At 37.3% G+C, this 16,581-nt stretch overlaps 1 long non-coding RNA gene across 1 annotated transcript; it reads left to right on the plus strand.

The window, feature by feature from the left end:
• Positions 1–321: 321 nt before the first annotated feature.
• LOC144379651 (uncharacterized) lies at positions 322–15,424 on the plus strand. The gene is made up of 3 exons (XR_013442979.1): positions 322–380; positions 12,078–12,224; positions 15,354–15,424. It is a non-coding gene; the product is annotated as an uncharacterized LOC144379651 (long non-coding RNA).
• Positions 15,425–16,581: the final 1,157 nt, after the last annotated feature.

Raw genomic sequence — 16,581 nt, forward strand, 5'->3', positions numbered from 1 at the left:
AGTTTCACCTTTTAAAAGTAATCTGTTTCAGGGGCGCCTGGGTGGCTCAGTCGTTAAGCATCTGCCTTCGGCTCAGGTCGATCCCAGGGTCCTGGGATTGAGCCCCACATCGGGCTCCCTGCTCGGCGGGAAGCCTGCTTCTCCCTCTCCCTCTCCCCCTGCTTGTGTTCCCTCTCTCGCTGTCTCTCTCTCTCTGTCAAATAAATAAATAAAATCTTTGAAAAAATAAAAAAATTTTAAAAATAAGTCATCTGTTTCAGAATAAATTTTAATAGCTACTTAATATACTACTTTATATCTCAAAAATTGTTACTTTATCATAATTTTTATTGTTTTAGGTGCAAAGATGGTTTGAAAGGATTTACATTCTCTGCTCTTAGGTAAGTAGTTTATTTACCTTATGTTAAGAGAGAATTTGCAAGTTAACTTTTTCAAAAAGTAATATTATTGTGCATAATTACAATAGATGTTTATCGACTCAGTTTTCTAGCCCAAAATAATTGCAGGAGTCACAGTCACTTTTACGATATTTTATTAAAAGAGTCTAATTTATTGGATTTCTTTCCCCCTAAAAATCAGTCAATCAACAACTGTTTTTGGAGGTGCCTGGGTGGCTCAGTCGTTAAGCGTCTGCCTTCGGCTCAGGTCGTGATCCCAGGGTTCTGGGATCAAGCCCCACATCGGGCTCCCTGCTCAGCGGGAAGCCTGCTTCTCCCTCTCCCACTCCCCCTGCTTGTGTTCCCTCTCTCACTGTGTCTCTCTCTGTCAAATGAATAAGTGAAATCTTTGAAAAAAAAAAAAATCAACAACTGCTTTTGGGACCTATTGTGTGCCTCATATCACTGGGTGTTAGGAAAGAATTAGAAGAACTCTCTCTTCAAGGAGCATTGGAAAAACAAAGCTACATGTGAATAATTACTGCAAAATTAAATATTGAATTGTGTGGTACCACATTATGGGCTTCATTAGGACAGGGCTCATGTCAGACACATTTTGAATCATAAGCTTCACTAGAGTCACTAGAATCTGCTTTTCACCCTGTATGCCATCTCTTGCCATAGTTATTGGCCGATAGTAGTAGATAGTGTAGAAAAGTTGGTTGGCAGCACTTCCATTGTATTTTACAGTTCACCAAGCATTTTCACATAGATTAGAAAATTTTCACAGCAGTTCTGTGAGATGGGTATTTTTATGCCCATGTGACGTGAGGCTTAGAATACTTAACTAATTTAATGTCACACAGTGACTGCATATACTTACTTGAAACCTAATGCTCTTCCAGTTTGTATTATAAATGTTGCCTCTTTTATTCTCCTAAGTACATATAGTAGATGCTTAGTGAAGATTAGGTGTGGAGTATTTATTATAAATATAGGAGGGAAAAATTAGGGTAGCCTTCGGTATGCTAGAAGATTTCATATGACTGTCTTTTTTAGGTTATTTTGAGGATCAAATGAGTTAATGCATGAAAAGTGTTTAGAACTGTGCATGGCACATAGTGCTCAAGAAACGTTGGCTATTACTGTTATTATTATTCTTATGGGGATAAGCCTTAAACTGCACTTGAAGGATAGCTTTAGAGAACTAGAAGGGAAGAGGAGGAACCTTCTGGGTAGAAGTGAATAATGTTAGCAAAAGTATGAACATTATAAACATGAAATATGAGGTAAGAGTGGGAAAATCAACTTAATTGGTATGAAAAGCTTATTTTAGGGATCATAAGGTTTTGTGGGGTTTTTTGATTTTTTAAATGATGGTCAGAGCAGGGCCAGATTTTGGAAGACCTAAACAGAAAAAAAAGAAGACAAATTTGAATTTGATAAGATGGGCAGTAGAGAGCCACTAAAGGGTTTTGAGCAGGGTAGTTGACATTGTTTCAGAAAGATTAGTCTGGCCACAGTATTTGGGACAGACATTGTGAAAGAGAGAATCAGAAGGAAGAAAGATGAAGTGATAAGGACTGGGATTTGGCGACAGTGGAGGATTAAAGAGAAAGAGGCAAAGTTGAGACTGGTGTCGAAGGAAATGAAGACCTACTGATTGATATTTTCCTTCTTCCTCTTTCCCTCCAATCCTTGCTACGAGCCAAGTTTTGAAAACCTAAGTACATGAAAAAAGGTGCTATTAACAGAAAATCAGATGGTGTGCAAGGAAGCTAGTTTGGGAGGGGACAAATTGAGTCCCCTGTGTGAATAAGAGTATCTTTGGTTGTGGAAACTCTGTGGTAACAGTAACTAAGTCATAATACACAGCGGTAATTTTTTCATATTATATTTTTCATTGAAAGATCATGAAACATTTCAGAAAATAACTTTTTGTTGTTGTTGCATTGAATGTGAAGATTCTATGTTATGTCAAAAGTTTATAACAAAACCAAAAGTTGGTTTTCCTAAAGAGAAAACTTTGCCTTTTCCCGTGTCTCTCCATAGGCTCCCAGAATCCTTACAGAAACTCAAAATGTATCCGATATTTTTGTGTCTCTTCGTCAAATCCACTCAAAATAAGGGGCTGGATAACTATTTGCACTTAGAATTTACTCTGTATTATAGGAAAATATTCTGGAAAAAAATGGTTATTAATTCTTGCTAAGTTAGTAGAAGTTATGAGAACAGATAGAGTCAAGGATAGAGTCAAAGGCTGGGAACCAGTTCAGGAGCCTTATGGTATACCAAACCTGCATCAACATAGTTTAATACTTAGAAGTGTATAGGCAGCTTAGTGATTAAGAGCCCAGGCTTTAGAGTCAGACAGTTTTTTGGGTCCAAGTAATTGTTTTTGGATGTGGTCAAATGCTTTTTCATGCTAACTCTCACGGAAATGATGGCACCTACTTACTTCGTAGTGTTGCTATGAGGATTAAATGATTTAATCCTCTGTACTGTCCTGTCATATAGTAAATGTTCAGAAAATGCTCATTATTACTATATTTGATCATTCAGTATGTATTAATTAAATTTTTACTATGTGCCAGTCCCTGGGGTGTAATAGCAAAAGATGTATAGAGTCTCACAGACCCACAGTTTAATGGGGGATGCAAACTACTAATAAGGTGCTTCTGCTATTGGGGACTCATTGGGCTTTGATAGCACAAGGGAAGGATTGCTAACTCACTGCAGCTTGGGCGGGGACAGTTTCTCCAAGGAAGTGACCTCTAATCTGAGATGGTCAGTCCTGGCCAAAAGAGAAACAGTGTAATGAACAGTGTGAGAGAGATGATTTTATCTGTTCTAACATAGTTTTTGTCTTGTTTATAAAGAACAGTAGTACAGACCTTGAACTCTCCATGCACACCCATGATTAAGAACCAAATTCTTTTGGAATAACAGCTACTGAGACTGCACAGCTGCCACCTTGTGACAATCTCATTACATGCCCTTTATGATTTAATAAGCTAGATATTTTACCAAGTTTGTCCGAATGAGATGGGATACACTTGTTGATAGTAATAGCTTGTTTCACCTCTCTTTTCTGAGTGTTTACATTTTCTTATTCTATTTGTCATAGGTCCCATGTTCCAGAACCTTAGTGTAGTATTACTGATCCCTTGTTTTTGTCTGCATTTTATGGTATTTTCTGAAAGTTCAGCAGGTAGAGTTCTCTTAAGAAAGCTTAGTTATTCTTTATAAGAGCAATGACTCATAGTGAAGGTACAAACAGCAAAAATGGAAAACTAGTAAAGGATACTGATTGAATGATATCTAATGGTAGCAACTCTTTTTTCCTTTCCTTTTCTTTTCTTTTCTTTTCTTTCTTTTCTTTCGCATTGTCTGGGAAAAAAATACTCCAGTTTTGATGAGATAAGAATAGTGTCTTCTCCCAGATATTAGGTTTTTCAGAAGAGAAATAACTAGATTAGAATAATATTGAGCTTAAGGTTTTCTAATGAAATTATGTGAGAATGCATGGAATCTTGACCATTTTATGATTCTCAGTCTTTAGTTTCCTCCATTTCCCTGAATATCTTTATATGACCTAATATTGCATTGCAGCTATTTTATGACTCAAAGTGACATGAGATATAACTTTATACTGAAAAATGAGAACCTCATTCAATTGTAACTATTAGTAGAATTTAGACAAAAAAATAGAATTTTTTGATCAACTAGTAGACCCAAGTAAATATTTCACCTGCTTTTTTGTTTGAAAAAACTTCAAGGTGTGTAATATCTTTAAAAAGTGGTAACTTAAGTTAAAAGGGTGCATCATAAAAGTGTTATGCTGTATTTTACTTGGTTAATTTGATTTTAAAATACGTGCATTGTTGGGAAGCTTGGGAAGATGGTGGAGTAGCAGGACCCTAAGTTCACCCCATCCCATGTTGACAACTAGATATCACTCACATCGATGTAAATACGCTAGAGGGCAATCCAAAGATGGGCAGAACAAACTCCACAACTAAATGTAAAGAAGCTGCATCTGAGGGGGTGCCTGGGTGGCTCAGTCAGTTAAGTGTCTGCCTTCAGCTCAGGTCATGATCTCAGGGTCCTGGGATCAAGTGCCATGTCGGGCTCTCTGCTCAGTGGGGAGTTTGCTTCTCCCTCTCATTCTCCCTCTGTGCTTTCCCTCTCTCTTTTTCTCTCTCAAATAAATAAATGAACTCTTTAAAGAAAAAAAAGCTGCATCTGAGAGGTTACCAAGGGTAGAAACAGTGGTTGGGAGCTGCCCACAGGAGGGAGGAAGCTACAGGTGTAGAGAGGGGAAAGAAAACAGTCTCTCACACTAGGGATCCCAAACCATAACATCTGGCATTGAAAACCAGAGGGGCTGAATTCCATGAGTTTGTATAAATCACAGGATTTGGAGTCTGGAGCTTAAAAAGTCAGCTGACTCAGCACCGGGCAAGATGGGAGAGTGAGTGATAGCTGGATCCTGCCTTTAAAGATACAGCAGCCCATAGAGAGGCAACATAGAAATGACAGTTTGCATAGTGCCTGGGACAAACAAGAGGAAGATATGTTTATACTGATTTTGAGTGTGTTAGGGGACTTCTCTGGGAACAAAGGAGGTGGCAGGCACCATTTTCCTCCCCTGCTGCCCAGCATAAACACAGGGCCACCTGTGGGCAGCACTGCGCAGACACTTGCTACCTAACCTGCTAGCAGTGTGCCTTGCCCATGTGTTCTCCTGAGGACTGGCACACTCCAAGCATGCTGACCTCAGCCCTTAGCTCACCTGATGTCTTCTCAGAGCTCGCAGCCTGTGTCTCACTAACACCACAGAAAGCAAGCAAAGCCCACAACAGATACAGAGTCAATGAAGATGTCTGGACTGAAAGAAAAAGCGACTCAGACACAACACAAGCAACACAAACAGGAGATTCCCCTGAAGTGCCAGGTTCTGGTGAACAGGGGACACTATACTGCAGAGCAGTACAGGACCTCTTCTTCATGAAGCCATTACTTTCAAGAGCAGAAGGTGTAGCTGACTTTCCTAACAAAGAGAAACTGACACAGATAGACAAAATGAGGAAACAGAGGAATATGTCCCAAATGAAAAAACAGGACAAAATCACAGCAGGAGATTAAGTGAAACAGAAAAAAGTAAGATGTTTGATAAAGAATTTAAAGTAATGCTCATAAAGATAGTGGACTTCAGAAAAGGGTGGAGGACATCAGTGAAACTCTTGACAAAGAGATAAAAAATGGGTGCCTGGATGGCTCAGTCATTAAGTGCCTGCCTTCAGCTCAGGTCATGATCCCAGGGTCCTGGGATCGAGCCCTGCATCGGGCTCCCTGCTTGGCAGGAAGCCTGCTTCTCCCTCTCCCACTCCCCCTGCTTGTGTTCCCTCTCTTGCTGTGTCTCTCTCTGTCAAACAAATAAATAAATAAACTCTTTAAAAAAGAGAGAGAGATAAAAAATAACGTATCAGAGGTGAAGAACTCGATAAATGAAATTAAAAATACAATAGATGGAATAAATAAACAGTAGGCTACAGGAAGCAGAGGAGCCTGTAAGTGACCTGGAGGATAGAGTAATGGAAAGCAATCAAGCTGAACAGGTGAGAGACAAATAAATACTACATAATGAGAATAGACTTAGAAAATTCAGTGACTCCCTCAAGCATAAGAGAGAAAGGGGGACAGAAAATGTATTTGAAGAAGTAATAGCTGAAAACTTCCCACATCATGGGAGGGAAACAGAGATCCTGATTCAGAGGCACAGAAATCCCCCTGTTAGGATTCAACCTAAGGAGGTACACACCAAGACACATAGTAATTAAAATGGTAAAAAATAGTGATAAACGAAGAATTTTATTTTATTTTATTTAAAGATTTTATTTATTTGACACACAGAGAGAGATAGCGAGAGCAGGAACACAAGCAGGGGGAGTAGGAGAGGGAGAAGAAGGCTTCCCGCCAGGCAGGGAGCCCGATGCAGGGCTCAATCCCAGGATCCTGGGATCATGACCTGAGCCAAAGGCTGACACTTAACGACCGAGCCACCCAGGTGCGCCAGGAAAGAATTTTAAAGATTGTAAAAAAAAAAAAAAAGATGGTTACATATACAGGAAACCCCATAAGGCTATCAGCTGATTTTTCAGCAGAAACGTTGCAGACCAGAAGGGACTGGTATGATATATTGAAAGTGCTCAAAGGGAAAAATTGGAAGCCAAGAATATTCTATCCAGCAAGGCCGTCATTCAGATTAGAAGGAATTTCCCAGACAAACAAAAGTTAAAAGAATTCATGACCACTAAACCAGCCCTACAAGAAATGCTAAGGGGGGCTTTGTAAGAGGAAAACAAAAATCATAAGTAAGAGTAAGAAAAAACAGGAAGTACAAAAACAACAAAAAAATAACTATATCTATAAAAATCAGTCAAGAGAAGCACAAAATAAAAAGATGTAAAATATGATACCAAATATCTGAAATGTGGAGAGGAGAGGAGTAAAATTAAGCAACCATTAGCTGAACATAGAGTGCTATATGCGGAAGATGTTATATATAAACCTAACGGTAACTACAAGTCAAAAACAGTAATAAATTGAATGAGATCTTGCCATTTGCAACGACGTGGATGGAACTGGAGGGTATTATGCTGAGCGAAATAAGTCAAAGAGAGAAAGACATGTATCATATGACCTCACTGATATGAGGAATTCTTAATCTCAGGAAACAAACTGAGGGTTGCTGGCGTGGGGGGTGGGGTGGGAGGGATGGGGATGACTGGGTGATGGACACTGGGGAGGGTATGTGTTCTGGTAAGCGCTGTGAATTGTGCAAGACTGTTGAATCTCAGATCTGTACCTCTGAAACAAATAATGCAATATATGTTAAGAAAGAAAAAAAGAAGAAAAATGTAGCAGGAGGGGAAGAATGAAGGGGGAGAAATCGGAGGGGGAGAAGAACCCTGAGAGACGATGGACTCTGAAAAACAAACTGAGGGTTCTAGAGGGGAGGGGGGTGGGAGGATGGGTTAGCCTGGTGATGGGTATTGAGGAGGGCACGTTCTGCATGGAGCACTGGGTGTTATGCACAAACAATGAATCATGGAACACTATATCTAAAACTAATGATGTAATGTATGGGGATTAACATAACAATAAAAAAAATTTTTAAAAAACAGTAATAAATTTAAAAAAACAATAAGGAATCCAAATATTTTGCTAAAGAAAGCCAACAAATCATGAAAGAAGAGAGCAAGAGAAGAAAGGAACAGAGAGGAACTATCAAAATAACCATAAGTCAAGTAACAAAATGGCAATAAATACATACATATCAATAATTACTTTGAATGTACATGGACTAAATGCTCCAATCATGGCACATGATGACAGAATGGATAAAAAAGCAAGACCCATCTACATGCTGCCTGCCAGAGACTCATTTCAGACCTAAGGACATATGCAGACTGAAAGTGAAGGGATAGAGAAACATCTATCATGCAAATGGAAGTGAAAAGGTAGCCTGAGTAGCAAGTTATATCGACAAAATAGACTTTCATACAAGGACTGTAAAAAGGGACAAAGGACACTGTATGATCATAAACAATACAATCCAACAAGAAGATATAAAAATTGTAAATATTTATGAATCCAACTTGGGAGCACCCAAATAAATACATAAAGCAGTTAATAACAAACATAAAGAAAATGATCAATAGTAATACAATAATAGTAGGGTACTTCAACACTTCACTTACATCAATAGACAGATCATTCAAACAAAATCAACAAAGAAACAGTGGTTTTGAATGACATATTGGCCCAGATGGATCTAACAGATATAGTCAGAACATTCCATCCTAAGACAGCAGAATACACATTCTTTTCAAATGTACATGGAGCATTCTCCAGAATAGATCACATATTAGGCCACAAAACAAGTCTCAACAAATTCAGAAAAATTGAAGTTATAAAAATACATCTTGGGCGCCTGGGTGGCTCAGTTGGTTAAGCGACTGCCTTCGGCTCAGGTCATGATCCTGGAGTCCCAGGATCGAGTCCCGCATCGGGCTCCCTGCTCAGCAGGGAGTCTGCTTCTCCCTCTGACCCTCCCCCCTCTCATGTGCTCTCTCTCTCAAATAAATAAATAAAATCTTTAAAAAAAAAAAAAATACATCTTTTCTGACCACAATGGTATGAAACTAGAAATCAAGCACAAGAAAAAACATGGAAAGCACATAAATACATGGAGGTTAAATAACATACTACTAAACAATGAATGAGTAAATCAAGAAATCAAAGAGGAAATAAAAAATACATGGAGAGAAATGAAAATGCAAACACAATAGTCCAAAATCTGGGATATAGCAAAAGCTGTTCTAAGAGGGAAGTTTATAGCAATATAGGCCTACCTCAAAGAAGCAAGAAAAATCCTAAATAAACAACCAATCTAACCTTACATCTAAAGGAACTAGAGAAAGAACAACAAACAAAGCCACAAGCCAGTAGAAGGTAGGAAATAATAAAGATTAGAGCAGAAATAAAGTAGAAACTAAAAAAACAATAGAACAAATCAGTGAAACCAGGAGCCAGTTCCTTGAAAAATCAACAAAATCATAAGCCTTTAGCCAGATTCATAAAAAGAGAGAGAGGACTCAAGTAAATAAAATTAGAAATGAAAGGGGAGAAGTAACAACCGAAGCACAGAAATCAAAAAGATTGTAGGAGAATGTTAACCTATGTCCCAGCAAACAAAAGTCCAGGACCAGATGGTTTCACAAGGGGATTTACCAAACATTTAAAGAAGAGTTAACACCTGTTCTCAAACTATTCCAAAAAATAGAAAAGGAAAACTTCTTAATTTATTCTATGAAGCCAACATTACCCTGATACCAAAGCTAGATAAAGACACTACAAAAAAAGAGAAATACAGGCCAATATCTCTTTCTGAACATAGATGCAAAAATTTTCAACAAAATACTAGCAAACTGAACCCAACAATACATTAAAAATTCATTCACCAGAATCAAGTGGAATTTATTCCTGGGGTGCAAGGGTGGTTCAGTATTCACAAGTCAATCAATGTGATTCATCACATCAATAAAAGAAGGAATAAAAACCAAATGATCATTTTAATGGATGCAGAAAAAGCATTTTAGAATATAAAACATCCATTCATGATAAAAACGCTCAGCAAAGTGGGATTAGAGGGAACACCTCAACATAATAAAAGCCATAAATGAAAAACCCACAGCTAACATAATATTCAATGGTGAAAAACCGAGAGCATTTCCCCTAAGGTCAGGAACAAGACAAGGATGTCCACTCTCACCACTCATATTTAACGTAGTACTGGAAGTCCTAGCCACAGTGATCAGAAAAGAGGAAGGAAGAAGTAAAACTTTTTCTATGTGCAGATGACATGATACTATATATGGAAAACCTTAAAGACTCCACCAAAAAGCTATTAGAACTATTGAATTCAGTAAGATTGCATGATACCAAATCAACATATAGAAATTCATGGTATTTTTATATACTAATAAGCAACAGAAAGAGAAATTAAGAAAGCAATTCCATTTACAATTGCACCAAAGGTAATAAAATATCTAGGAATAAACTTAACCAAGGAGGTGAAAGACTTGTGTAAAAATATATAAATTATCTTTTATCAATGTTTTATAGTTTATATTTTATATATATATATTATATATAGTTTATATATTTATAAACAATATTTATAAACATTGATAAAAGATGTTGCTGTTTCTACACAAACAAGTGGAAAGATAATCTGTGCTCATGGATTGGAAGAACAAATATTGTAAAAGTGTCCATACTACACAAATGTATACAATCTACAGATTTAATGTTATCCCTATCAAAATACCAACATTTTTCACAGAACTGGAACAAAGAATCCTAAAATTTGTATGGAACCACAAAGACCCCGAATAGCCAGAGCAATTTTGAAAAAGAAAAGCAAAGTTGGAGATGTCACAATTCCAGACTTCAACTTATACTACAAAGCTTTAGTAATCAAAACAAGCATGGTACCAGCACAAAAATAGGCACATAGATCAATGGAACAGAATAGAAAACCAGAGGTAAACTCACAATTATATGGTCAGTTAATCTTCGACAAAGCAGGAAAGAATATCCAGTGGGAAAAAGACAGCCTCTTCAACAAATGGTGTTGAGAAAAGTGGACAGCAACATGCAAAAGAATGAAACTGGCCCACTGGCTTACACCATACACAAAGCTAAATTCCAAATGGATTAAGGACCTAAATGTGAGACATAAAACCGTAAAAATCCTAGAAGAGAGCACAGGCAGTAACTTCTCTGATATCGGACATAGCAACTTTTTTCTAGAGATGTCTCCTGAGGCAAGGGAAGCAAAAGCAAAAATATAACTATTGGGACTACATCAAATAAAAAGCTTCTGCACAGCAAAGGTAATAATCAACAAAACTAAAAGACGGCCTATGGGATGGGAAAAGATATTTGCAAATGACATATCTGATAAAGGGTTAGTATCCAGAATTATAAAGAACTTCGATAACTCGATGCCTGAAAAACAACTAATTCAATTTAAAAATGAGCAGACAAGATGAACGAACATTTCTCCAAAGAAGACATCCAGATGTCCAACGGACACATGAAAAGATACTCACCATCAGTGATCATCAGGGAACTGCAAAGCAAAACTGCAATGAGCTATCACCTCACACCTGGCAGAATGGCTAAAATCAACAACACAGGAAACAACAGGTGTTGGCAAGGATGTGGAGAAATAGGAACCCTCTTGCACGATTTGTGGGAATGCAAACTGATGCAGCCATGCTGGAAAACAGTATGGGGATTCCCCAGAAAGTTGAAAATGGAACTACCCTACAACCTAGTACTCACAGTACTGGGTATTTACCCAAAAAATACAGAAACACTAATTCACAGAGACACTACGTGTACCCTCTGGTTATTGCAGCATTATTTACAATAGCTAAATTATGGAAGCAGCCCAAGTGTCCATCAATAGGATAAAGAAGAGGTTTTATACACACACACACACATACACATATACACACAATGGAATATTGAGCCACAAAAAAGAATAAAATCTTGCCATTTGCAACAACATGGATGAGCTAAAGAGTATAATGCTAAGCAAAATAAGCCAGCTAGAGAAGGACAAATACCGTATTATTTTACTCATATGTGGAATTTAGGAAACAAAACAAATGAGCAAAGGAAAAAAAATGAGAGAGAGAGACAAACGAAGAAATAGACTCTTAACTACAGAGAACACACTGATGGTTACCAGAGGGTAGGTGGGTGGGGGATGGGTGAAATAGGTGAAGGAGATTACACTTATCTTGATAAACACTGAATAATGTTGAGTCAGTGTATTATGCACCTGAAACTAATATAACACTGTATGTTAACTATGCTGGAACTAAAATAGAAAACTTAATAGAAGAATTTATTGCATTATTAAAGAAATGGCTGTCAGCATTTTCTTATAAAGGATAAGATTTTATTTAAATTTTGAAAAACATTATTTCAAATGATAAGGTACTCTCCAAAATGTATTTGTATATTAACAGAATCAGGATGGGTTTTTTTCCTTATTGTCTTTTTCCTTTTATTTTTTAAAGGTGAAAATGCCTCACATTGTGCTCTTTTCTTTAGGTTTATTGTAGGGAAGGAAGAAATTCCCACACATTCTTATTCACCAGAAGCAGCATATGCAAAAGTGGAACAAAAGACAGAGAAACATGAAGAAAAGCCAAGAAGATTGAATATAATTGCTCTAATCAGGAAACTTGTGGATTCAGTGTAAGTTTTTTATCTTGATATTTAGCACACTGTGTTACTGTTTTATATGATATTTGTACTTTGCCAAGGTGTTTTATTTTCTTTTCAGTAATGATATACATATATATCATATCTATCTTTTTTTTTTTTTACCAGAAACACGTGCATAGAGTTTTATAAAAGGCACATAATGGCAAGTCAGTGTTATTTATTATTTTTGTCTGGACTATAGACCAACATATGCCTTTAGAATAGATTTATATGAACTTGTAATAGTTTTCTATGTCAAACTAGACACAGTTGTAGGAGGCTAGAATGGGGAACTTTAGGAAACAGGTTAATATGTGCTAATCAAATATTCCAAATGTGGAAAGGAGAAAGAAAAGTTCTGGGGCACATTCAAGAAGATAGAGGAATAATAAGGAGCAAACCTTACATAAATGTTTTTTGTAAGAGTAGAAATTTTCAGGGCTTTGGAAATGGAATAAAACATCTTTATTTGTATATTATACAAAGAAGTCTGAATTTCATACAAATAGTATTTGTTTTTTTTGGTTTTTTTTTTAACTTTGTCCTTTTTTTGTTGTTGTTATGTTAGTCACCATACAATACATCATTAGTTTTTGATGTAGTGATCCACGATCCATTGTTTTCGTATAACATCCAGAGCTCCACGCAATATGTGCCCTCCTTAATACCCATCACTGGGCTATTTCAAGTATAGGAATTATACTTCTATATAATATTAAAATACATCTATAATTAATAGAAAATTTAGTGATTTAAAATTAGAACATCAGTTAATAAAAATAATCTTTGTAGTGATATTTTAGAGAGTGTTGAATGAATAGCCAATATAGAAAGTTAGGGATCAGTTATGGGAAGCTGAAGCCAATACATCAGACCTTAGACTCTCATTTCACCCCTGCTGGCTTTGTGACTTTGGGCAAGTGATTTAACCACTCTGGACCCTAAAGTCCTCATTTGTTAACTTGGGTTAATGATCTCTGTTATGGAGTGTTGCGTCCATTAAATGAAATAACATGTGAGTTGCCTCACGTACATGAGCACAGAGTAGGTGCTCAAAATTTTTACTGTATTTAAAGACTTTGTCTTCATTTTAGTATACAGCACATACAGAAGGTAAGAGGGAGGGAAGGAATAACAGATGGCAGGAATAATTGTGGTAGTAAACTTTTTAAAAAAATTTATGTATATCCTTTTTTTTTATCATGATAAGTGCACTCCTTAATCCCCATCACCTGTTTCACCCATATCCCTAACTACCTCCCCTCTGATAATCAGCAGTTTGTTCTCTGTAGTTAAGAGTCTGTTTCTTGATTAGTTTCTCTCTCTTTTTTTTCCCTTTGCTCATTTGTTTCCTAAATTCCACATATGAGTAATACGGTTGAATATTACTGTGTGTGTGTGTGTGTGTGTGTGTGTGTGTGTGTGTGTGTGTGTATACCACCTCTTCTTTATCCATTCATTGATTGAAATGGGCTGCTTCCATAATTTGGCTATTGTAAATAATGTTGCAATAAACATAGAGATGCATATGTCCGTTTGAATTAGTGTTTTGTAATTTTTGGGTAAATAGCCACTAGTGAGATTGGTAATGAACTTCTTAATTCTTAAGCAAGTTCAAAATAGTTACTGATCACCTGAGTGAAGAAAAGAGACAAGGAATCCCTATTCATGGAAATCATGTCACCATGAATCAGAGGGGAATGCGGAGACGGGAATGCAGAGAATGTACTATGTGGGTGAATCATGCCTTGGGTATCAGAACTAATCAGGTCATGGCAGAACTTGTCAGACTTGCCTCCGTGAGTCCACTGCTGTGGAAGCAGATGCAGGGTAATACATAAGCAGAGCAGATAAGACAGGAGATGGGGAGTCCAGGTTTTGAGAAGTTTTAATAACAGACTGAGGGAAGATTAAATGACAGTATAGCTGATACCAGAATTGAACTTCACTAGCAAAGAGAGTTTAACGATTTCTGTGTAGTTCCAGTAGCACTGGCTGAGGAATGCCTTTGAAGAGGACACTTAGAAGTATGAAGAGTGATGGTTTACACATGGCCACCCCTCTCTGATTTACCTCTCTTAGGTCCCAGCTTTAATCCCTCAACTTCACATGGCCAGATATGTCCCATCATCCTGATGACATAAGGGCTACGGGCAGCAGGAATCCCTGCCGTCCCCCTTGTCTGTGAAGGGCTACACGTATATGCCAGCTGTGGTGCAGAATTGGATTTCCGAAAGGGTTTTGCTAATCAGTTTGCAAATGGAATTAAAGAGGTGTGGAGCCAGAATATCACTCTACACATTATTGTTACAAACAAGAAACTTAATGTGTTCCAACCATGAGATAATTAATTAACTGCAGTCTGCAAGAATTACAAAGACTACTCATTTTGGAACATGAACACTTCATAGAGAAAGGGGGAGAGCCAGACCCCTGTTAGATATTTTACTTACTTTTTTACGCCTCAATATAGTCCTGGAGTCAGCATACCAAATAATTAAAAATCTATGTGTCTTGAACAGTAGCCCCCCCAGCAGAAACATTTACTAAACACCAGAGGACCAAGTGGTTTGCATTTAAATCACAAATAACCTACTTTTGAATTCCCACATGATCTATTACTCTATTTATTTTAAAAACTGAATTTTGAATTCTAATACCGTATCATGTTTCTTTTCCAGATGTTTTCTCTCAAATATAATTAAGTATAAATTCCTGTAACCTGAGCACTTTCTCGTTATGATTGTTGCTCAAGTACTGACTTCATGGGTGACTTATGACCGTTATACTCTACAGTAAGCAACTTAAAGCTTCCAAAAGATTTGGCAGAGTATAGAGATAATATATTACATATTTTTCATATTTAGTCACAAATATTTACCAATGTTTTTTCTGTTCTGCATTTAAGTATTTTGACTGCAGTCACATATTTTATGCACTGTGTCAAATGGTGAACTGAAAAGAAAAAAAAATCTGTTATCTTTGCTTTTTTATGTCCTAAGAAACCAAAAGATGCATGCATTTAGAAACAAGTAGGTATTGTTTTCTGCTTTTTTGGTTAGAGAGTGTTAAGCACATCTACACACATACACATCATTTATTATTTTTGTCTTATTTCAGATGTAAGCATGGACCAAGGCATAGGTGTTGCAAACACTATGAAGATAATTGCATCTCTTATTGCATTAAAGTAAGTATATAAAAGTATCACTGTTAGCCATGGGGAATATATATAGAAATAACTTTATAAAGATTGTATTTATTTGAGAGAGAGAAAAAACATGAGTGGGGGGAGGGGCAGAGGGAGAGGGACAAGTAGACTCCCCACTGAGCACAGAGCCAGATGCTGGGCTTAATCCAGGACCTGAGATCATGATCTGAGCCAAAGTCAGACACTCAACTGGCTGAGCCACCCAGGCGTGCCCCATATAGAAATAACTTTTGAATTAAGGCACGATTTCAAAGTAAATGGAAAAATAGACAGTAATTGCTATCATTCTTTGCATTTGACTTGAAGAATGAGAAATTTGTGAAAAATAGATAACAATTTAGCTTTTAGTATTCATTTACCAGATCCTTGGTTAATTAATTTTAAAATTCGCTTATTTAAAAGTTAGTGAAGGGGTGCCTGTGTGACTCAGTCGGTTAAGTGTCTGCCTTCAGCTCAGGTCATGATCCCAGGGTCCTGGGATCAAGCCCCGTTTCGGGCTCCCTGCTCAGGGGGAGTCTGCTTCTTGCCCTTCCTCTCCCTCTGCCCCCTCCCCTGCTCATGTTCTCTCTTTCTGTCTCAAATAAATAAAATTGTATAAAAAAATCAGTGTAAAACTTTTAAAGTAGAAGAGAAGGTGAAGCAACAACAGCAAAAAAGACAGAAAAATAAAGTTATTAAAATTTATATGTTGTAATGTGTTCTCATTAGAATGCGTGCTAGAACAAGGTCCCTGGGGTATGCTGTCTACTAGTGGATCAGCAGTCATACACATACCCTGTGCGCAATCTGATACAGTGGCATTTGGTGTTGGACTTGTAAAGCTGTTACATTTTTGAAGGCATGGAGGTTACTGGAGCATGTTCAACAGTTACTCTACATGAAGGAAGTTAGCTGTGCCCACTGGCAGAAATTCCTCCCTCCCTAGTATATTTGTGTACTAGAATGTCTCTGCTCACACCCGTCCCCCGTTCTGTGCCTGCCGTCCTTCCATCCTCCATCACCACCACCTCTGGGGAGGAAGTCATTTTCATTGCAGTTAGTCTGGTGCAGGTGGCACCACCTGCCACAAATTCTCTAGTTTTGTCTGTCACAATCCTGATGCTTTAAAAAGTTTATGTTCTTCCTTTATAATATCTG

This window comes from Halichoerus grypus, chromosome 12 (genome assembly GCF_964656455.1).
Source record: "Halichoerus grypus chromosome 12, mHalGry1.hap1.1, whole genome shotgun sequence".
NCBI lineage: Eukaryota > Metazoa > Chordata > Mammalia > Carnivora > Phocidae > Halichoerus > Halichoerus grypus.